We start from the raw sequence: 9,342 nt of genomic DNA on the forward strand, positions 1-9,342 counted from the left end.
AGATGCCCCCATTCATAGTCCCAATTCTTTGTGTCTCTCGCATACATTACTTTGGTGCGAGCCTAATGGCAAGATATTGTATGCGAGTAGCTTGACTCAAGGCTAGCGGGAAAACAGTCTGCATTTTTTGTCTTTCTAGTTGCATAATTCTCATTTATTACACTTGTAAATGCGATGTATGGTAGAAATGATCCCACTCCTTGCAACATGGCGTCGTTTTACCTGCATCATCGGGAATGTCCTCCACTTGTCGGCTAGCGCTGAACTTACTGACGTTGAACGTCGCCATAAACCCGCGACTGTTGCCAAAATCAGTATTGTGACTCGTCGCCAGCATGGCCAACAGCATGTCATTGGAGCTCGACACATAACGCTTCTGTTCGCCCTCGCCGCGACACAGCCCATGGATCGTGTTCCACCCTACCGTCAGGAACCTGTCCCTGACCTGCAGCACGCGGCTGGCGCAGGGCAAATCTACGTCCAGCAGCACAAGCGTGACGTAGCTTCCGCGGGGACCGTCGATGGTCCACAGACAGATGACTGAGGAGGGGAATGCAGTCGGGTATCCGGGGGAGTAGATCAGCCCACAGCGGTATTGGTCAGGGATGCCGCATCGGACATACCCACAGGACGTTTTCCTGGTCATGCAATCATCGCATACTGAAATAAGTTCAGATACCTCATTCAGCTACAAATTTCAAGGGACCATAACCTGGTTAAAGCTGAGATTATGATATTGTCCACCTTGTTAAATTTTTAACAATGACGTCATCAAATCAGCATAATCTACAAATGATAATGATGAAAATATATTTGATAATTTCCTTTAATAGTATAATTTAATAGTATAAGCTATAAGTTAAGAAAATAGGAAACCAAAAATCTAAATTGTTGAGACCGAATTCGAAGTCAGCGACTTTTGTAAAGAAAATGCCTTTCAGATATACATTTCCATTGCAACACAAAAGTTTATGAGCTTTTGTTAAATCATTATATTTTTTTCGACGAAACGTTAGGAAACGTCATCATGTTTGGTGGCTCTACCGTAAGCCGTTAAGGCATATGCGACATAAAAGTTGTCACAGGCCTCAACGTGCACCCCCGGCTGAGCAGGGTTAAAGTCCTATTGTGGAAAACGCTGGGATGATACAAATCTCTCAGTTATTATGTGAGTTAATCTCTAGAGGGCTGAGGACTGGAACCTACAACCTTCTTCCTCACATCAAAGGGTATCTGTCATCAGAAAACCATGACACTGTGCAGCATGACCAAGACAAGCAATGCAAAGACCGCAGGTTCTGATTCGGTTTCAAGGCCACACAACGGAGGATCAAACTTGACTTTGACATTCATATTCCCAACACAGCACAAGTAGTCAACTGGTTGTCCCAAAACCGAATCGAGAGACCTTCAGAAGATCAATAGCCTACCGTGGACCCTATGTCTGGAACAACCTACCGCCAGACACACGTACGGCTCCAAATCTGACCAGCTTTAAGAGATTCTTGAAGTAAAAGAAATTGACCAAAACGAACGGAAACGGACTATAAACACTGAGCTTCTTGCACCACTATATGTTTTGTACCATGTATGTGTAGTGATATAGGTTGATGGATTTATTAGTACTCAATGTAATCTATATCTGTATTATATTTTATATGACCCTGACCTCCCTCATGACCTCAATGAAAAGCGGCCTGCTGGCCGATTTGAGCTTCTCATGAATAAATAAAAGTTCAAACAAACAAACATTTACCCACATAACAAATACAATCACAATGCATCTCGAGAGTATCTCAATGATGCTTTCTACAAATATTAAAAGGCATACGCACGGAAAGACACACAGATGGATACCTGTCATGTCCGGTATATATGCATTCAGTTCGCCCATGTCAGTCTCGGCTTCGCTTTCGAAGTCATCGTACTTGTAGTCTCCGGTAGTTCCACAGCTATCCGCGCGGTGCGAGGACGGATCTATGGACCACGAAACAAACAGCGTACAATATTACTGAAGCGTACAGATTGTACATATTTCTAGTGATTACAGTCTATTAAAATTTATATTCACATAGATCTACATCACTTCTTACATCGCCAACATTCGACCTTTTATTGCGACTAAAATGACCGAGTGGATTCCAAACGGACACCATAATGTTTCGTTCTGTAAATTTTTTTTCCAATTTCTATCGGTGACCATTGCTCTTACATTGTTTGTCAATATCAATAGGAATATTTTTGACATGTCAAGGTGTGAGGTTGAGGCCCGCCCTTAAGCGTAACACACCAGCTTCTGTATCTGTATCTATATAGCAAGTATAACCACCCTTCGGCGTAACACACCAGCTTCTGTATCTGTATCTATATAGCCGGCATAACCGCCATTCGGAAATTCCAGAAAATCACAGGAATTTGTATACATTGATAGTGTTCATGGGGTTGACAGCAAAACTTTTGATAATTATCATACCTTTTTCACAGATGAATTCTTTTTCAACAAGGCTGCAAGGCTGAAGAGCCCACGAACCTGCAAAGGTTTTAAAACATCAGGTTGATAATGATATTACCGAGCTATTAAGCCAAAGGATATTCATTGATAAACAAAATTTACATTTCTATGATAACCAAATACACAATTCGATTGTCATTTCCTGATTGGTCGAACAAGGATTGCTTGATTCCTTTATCTCATCATGCGGTATATAAATTTCGAAACAAACCCTGGTGTTCTAGAAAGCCGCAGAAAGGATCATTTAGTCTCCAGATATATTCCTGGAAATCATCGAATGAAAAATCCTGTTTCTTTAAAGCGTCCCCTGCCGGACTTCCATCACTCCAAGTGAAGTTAACAATTTTCTGGAGAAAAGAAACAACAATAATTGAGATGTGAGAATTTGAACGTGATCTCGAACAAGTTTCACTCACCGAAGAGTTAATCTTCCACTGGTCGTGACAGAGAAGACAGCCGCTATGTACAGTATTTACAGGTTCATTGTACCGGGAAAATTCTTCTACATGTAGCTGTTTTCGACAATGTGAACCACGGCTTAGTCTGTTCTAAGGACTGTAACCCTTTCGCAGTAGTAGAGTACATGTCGGGTGAGAGACAGGAAACAAACTAACTGACCTGTAAAGACCTGTAGATATACCGTTGTCCTGTGTCCTAAGCATCACACAAACCTCAACATTATGACACCTGACTTACACTTACTGCGCCATCATGCATTCAGTATGGTATACAAGGAAGTAATAATAACGCCTAATGATGAAATGAAAAGAGTTTGCCAATGGCGCAATAATGGGTAATTGTAGCTGCCAGTTCATTCCTACTATGTTTTTTTTATATGAGTCTCTTTTTCAGTTTTCATAAGTAATCAGAGCAGGTAAAAACAGATTGAATCAGTACACCTCTCTTTCTTTCTTGATCAAGACAGCACCAAGCTTCATCCCTATCCATCCATTCCCAATATTGTCTCGGAGGAAGTCGTTTTCCTGTGGCGTTTTGACGGCAGCCAGGTGACCACCTAGAGTTTGGCAGTACCTCTCCGCAGCCCACCAGTCAAGTGGTGAGGGGAACTTCTGGTAGCAGCGTTCTTCAAACATCGTCCAGCCTTTGCCACAGGCTTTGTCCTTTATACGATACTCTACACACACACACACACACACCCATGCAAAATTGGTTAGAATGTAACAGTTGTTCTGTTGATGAAAAGTCAAACATGACATACTTGATTCTACAAGACATACAGCAGTACGGCGTCTCTGTTAGATTGGAAAACATAAATGTAACATGCTAAATACTGTTTGCATGCGTTATCGTGTCAATAGCTGCAAAGTATTTAGCACACGAATACTTCTACATCTATCGGTTAGAAAGCGTCCAGGTCCTCATATTCAACATATTTTATCTTTACATCTTGATAAAGTAGTCCATTGTTACAAAGCATGAAATGTAAATAAATCTTGCGTTTCCTATGATACTCTACCTTTGACGGGACATCCCAGTAGTCCTACCTCCCCAACAGTTCTACCCCACCATAGTCGGACCACCGTAAGCCTCACCAGCCTGGCCTGCACTGCTACGGCAAGGTAATGCTCACCATTCCAAGCAGCACCCGTTTGTGATTGGAATATCTAAGACATCATAATACGTTAAATATTACCAAAACTCCTTACCTTTTTTTATCTGATATTTCTATATGACACGACTTTTGTCCTTACTGTACATATCATGTTTGATAGACAAATGCAATGAAAAATAGAAGCTAAAAATCTTTAAAATTGCTTGAAAATACTATGTTGAAATACCTTTATTTCTTCCTCTTCTGTATACTCTGTCAAACAACCAGTCCAAAACCCGTACTCCAACGAAAACTGTAGAGTACGCGATAGCCTTGAACCAAATATTACTACTCCGGCAAGCTGTACGGGATTCTCGAAGGAAATTTGCAACCAGTCATCACTTTTCTCTATTGTCCATTGAGCCAGTGCCAGTTCATGGCTACTGTGAATAGCCTGATCTGTGTCAATACCTTGTTCGATTGAATACTTCTCTTGAAGTAAGGATATTGGTAGCAGACAAGCTCCCCTCCCTATAGAAAACATTAGGAAGTATTATAGTACAGCACAATGAAGGTTGTGCTCAAACCCACAGATAGAGATTGATACCACAAATATCGGGGTAACGGTTTCGGGTCAGGGTGAGGGTTAGGGGTAAAGGGTACGGGTTAGGGGTTAGGGTTAGAGTTTTGACACGACGCAAACTTTCATTGATGAGAATCTGACTGACTCTAATTGCGTCATATGTAAATTTGAAAAAAATACCTCTGTACAATCCGCCCTATCTGGCATTTTCCTTCATTGGACAATACTTCAGGGCATCCTAAAATCATGCGCTTACCAATACAGGCATCTTCGTCTGAAGCATCCACACAATCCGGTATGCCGTCACAGATGTTGATTCTTGAAACAAACCGATTGGACCGGATACACGGCAGTCGGTCTGTAAACATGGCTGTTCAAGTACAAACATGTAATTTAGTTTTTTTTCTCTCTATTTTAACTCTACGCCTTTACAGAAAAAATATCGTTAAAAATCAACAGGGGCGGGCAGTAAGAAAAGAAGAGAAAGGTCATTCGGTGTGTGTAAAAAAGCGTAGATTTTATTTACCACATCTCCTCGGATGTTCGTCTAGACCTGTTCTGCAGTCATCTTGGCCATCACAATGTTGAGCGATGCTGATTGCCTTGTATTCATGGTGTTCGATCAAGGTATCCCAACAGGTGGTTGATGCTGTGTCATTTAAAAAAAATGCTGAATTAAGCAGGATTTATTCCGGAACTATTTCTTGATATGAACTTGAGTGCTGTGTTCATGTCTATATTTCTGTGTTATTTCTTTGTAAGTCAGGTAAAGCATTTGTAAGATATAGAAATGGTCTGAATACGGGTTATTACTTGTAGCATTACATGTGGCTGTTTTTTTATTCTCCTAGGAAATGTTACAACTTACAGTTTATTGAGTATTCTTGAGTGTAAGAAAATCAAAACGTAGCACTTATTCGTAACAGACATTATCACTTGAAAACATGCTTTATCTAGCTGCCAATTGGTCAATGTGAAAAGGCAAAACGAATGAATCATCGGATTCTTATGGGATTCTTATCAAAATAGTTAAAACTAATCTTACTGCAGTTCTTTTCCTCTGTAAAACCCAAACAGTCAGGCAATCCATCGCAGGTATCGTAAGCTATAACGCACTTGTGGGTTTCCTCACACGTTAAAACAAAGCAAGTGTTGTCTTCTGAAAAAGGCAAACTTAATTAAATTGGGTTCATGAGTTTTAAACAAAATGTGTTTCTCTTAGTGAGATTCTAAGACCATATGAAACCAAAGTATAACATTTTCGTTATCCACAACCATTGAATCATACACGTAGTAATAAGCATTTGACCAACTATATATACACCCGTATATACGTACCTGTTACTTTACATTGCCCCATCAAAAATTGCATTCTTTAGACAGAAGGTTTTTGTCAGATATCACAGATTTTGTCACCATAAACATGGTTCACTGTCATAATCCAATATTCTACGACAATGTCCTTAGTAAATAATTTCTCAGACGAATAAGAAAAAAAAACTCGCCACAGCCTTGCTCGTCCTCCCAGTCGCCGCAGTCGAATTCATTTTTATCATTACAGAAGAAGAAGCTTGAAGTGCACTCTCCTGTGCTGCATGTGTAGTCATAGATAGATTCATCATTTGGATTAATGAGGTCTTCAATACTTAGATCACCATGCTTAGTAACCAACGTTCGAGACATAAGCCTTCTGATGTACATGTCAATGCCTTCCCACGCCCCGATGCAGGTACCTGTCGTAAGAAGTAACATTTTTCTTACATTATCCATTGAATTTGAAATAAAAAAGCTGTAATTAGTTACCGGGCCCTGACATTAATGTTTTAATGATACATTATATGCCATTATATGTCCTAATTGTGGTCGTGACTGCCATACCAGGATCGGCCTACAGAGCCACAGTAGACGCTTATAAAACCACCTGGTTCGCTTCGCTCACTCTGTGGTTTCATTCATTGGTTATAGCAAAGGCCCAGGCATTATCACACCATATACACCTCGGGGCCGGTCATTAACCCTTAATTAAAAATGTAAAGTTAACGATAAAAGAATATTTGACTGGAAAGGGTAAAGCGCCGTAAACGTCTTTACATCAACAGCATAGTGCAATAAATAATTGAAAGTTTATTTGCAAGTTCATGGCCGGGGGCTAATTGCAAGTGCATGGTAGAAACATATCAAGAAAGATACATGGGACAATGAACAGTGATAAGCTTGGTTGTAAAAAGAAGATACTCTAATGTTAGTTTTGGCTATTTCTAAACAGGTTGGGTTTGACTTAATTTCTGGAAGCAGAGGAAGACGATTAATTAACCCTCAAACCAAGTAACAAAGTTGTTACCATAATTATGTTTTATATGTACATCGTTGTCTAAAAACTTGGAGGTCATACGATTAGTAGTTTAGTTGTGGGTCTCAAAATTTTGTTTTTAAAAAAATGCACATTTTGCTGGGGTCAGTTTTGACCCCACTGGACCATGCATAAACATTATATATATATATACATATATATATATATATATATATATATATATATATATATATATATATATATATATATATGCCTGGAGTCCGTTTTGACCCCGTATGGTGGTTTAAGAGAAACGCTATCAATTCGAGTAGCCAACAGCAAAAGATTTCATTACCACAACCAATCTCGTCATCTGCGTGCTTGTAGAACCCGACATAGATATACGAACAGTCAGCAATGCCATCGCAAACACGATCCATGTCTATACATGTATTGCTGGGTAAACCACAGTAAAAGCCTCCAATAGACTTGCAATGTTCTTCTGTAATATGAAGACATCTACAATGATTACACGCTTTTCATTTGCAAAAGGTTCATGGTGTCTGAAATGCCAGATTCTATATCTTATCGAATACATTTCCCCCTCTAGGAACATAGCTTAATCCCAATTACATGAGCCCTTATGATTTAAAAAAAAATTATTGCCTTGGTTTCTTTTCCGTTCATATTCGTTTTCTTTGTCTAATATCAAATAATGGTGTACCACAGTTTGTTTCGTCATCGGCGCATGAGAGAGCTTCCGTCCTGTCATGAGCCCTAGTTGTGTACATGTGACATGATCTAACACCATCGCACTTATTCACTTCAAAGTAGCATTGTGTAAGCTGTTCGCACTGGCACCTCCATCCTCCGATGGACCCGCAGTATGTATCTGTTTTCAAGACAAGACAAATAACAAATATGAAACATGTTGATATTTTAGAATAAAAGAAACAATGAAATCATAAAAGAAAGAAAATTTGCATAACTTGTCTGCCCCAAAACAATTCTTCCAGTGTGCCTATCCTTTGGGATCCACCATCATGTTAGGCCATGTTATTGAATTTTTAAAAAAATACCGTTTCTTTAAAAAATGCTACAATAAGAAACTAACCGCAATGTTTTTCGTCCTCTCCATTTAAGCATTGCGGAACCGTATCACAAATATGGTGCTGTTCCAAACAGGTGTTTTCTCCAGGGCATTTCCACGAGTGCGCTGAAGGTTCACGTATGTCATAGCACGGGCGTGGCATCCCTGCAACATCAACATCATATGCACTTTGTTGTAAATTGTAAAATTTCAACACTTACCGAAGCTCTGTTATGTCCCAGAATAAATATAGCACAAACGCACACACACACACACACACACACACATATATATATATATAAGAAGTAATTGTATATAGATAGATATAGATATAGATATAGATACGACAAATACCTTGGACACAATCAGTTTCATCGTGGAACCCATCTATCCACATGTGACTTGTGTCGATGACTCCATCACACAGGTGCACGATGGGAATGCATTGGGTTTGACGCATCGCCATTTTGTCACTCATTACACCTTCGTAGTTGATATCTATCCTATCAATAACAGCCATTCCGTCCTCTCCGCAGTAACCTTGAAAAAAGGGTTGTAGAGAAGATAGAAACTACTCTGGTTAACGTTTGTAGTCCGAATATTCTTCTGTGACATCCTAAGTGACACTTTTTCAAAGGCATTAGCACGTAACGTTACGTTCGAATTCTCAATGTCTTCACAATACACTTTGTTTCGTAGTGACCTAGTCTCGCGTGAGCACTAGACTAGGCCCGAGACTTTTTTTACTTGCGTCTTCCTTGCAGAGCAGGGATTAGTAGGACTTTGCAGCTCCCAACCATCATTGCGGTTCAGCTTCGCACCTTCCAGCTGGATGTGAACTGCCTCCTTAATCTTACTGTGGGTCTTACGTTATTCTTGGTCGATAATTTGATAGTGTCCGAGATCTTTCGCGAGTGCTCTCGAGAGACTTGGTCATTAACAAAATGTGCTGTGAAAACATCGCAAATTTGGAGGTACGGGTTCACGGGTTCTAACTATATTTATACGTGATCCTCTTCATAGAAAAACTAAATAGGTATAAAACAACAGATAACTTCCGAGACATACACTGATTGTGTGGAAAATTAACTTTTCCAAAGCATGGGACTTACAAATAGCATTCAAAAATGTGAATCAGCAGAAGCGCAAAGCCCCCTTTACAAATCAAGAATTTAGCTCGGCCGAGTTGTCAGCGAGCTCTAAATTACGAGGAGGCATGACCCTGATGCGTACGAACAAATGGTAGAGTTTCTTCGTCGGCATCAGGACCATACCTCCTCGTAATTTAGAGCTCACTGACAACTCGGCCGACCTA

This window comes from Branchiostoma floridae, chromosome 2 (genome assembly GCF_000003815.2).
Source record: "Branchiostoma floridae strain S238N-H82 chromosome 2, Bfl_VNyyK, whole genome shotgun sequence".
Classification (NCBI taxonomy): Eukaryota; Metazoa; Chordata; class Leptocardii; order Amphioxiformes; family Branchiostomatidae; genus Branchiostoma; species Branchiostoma floridae.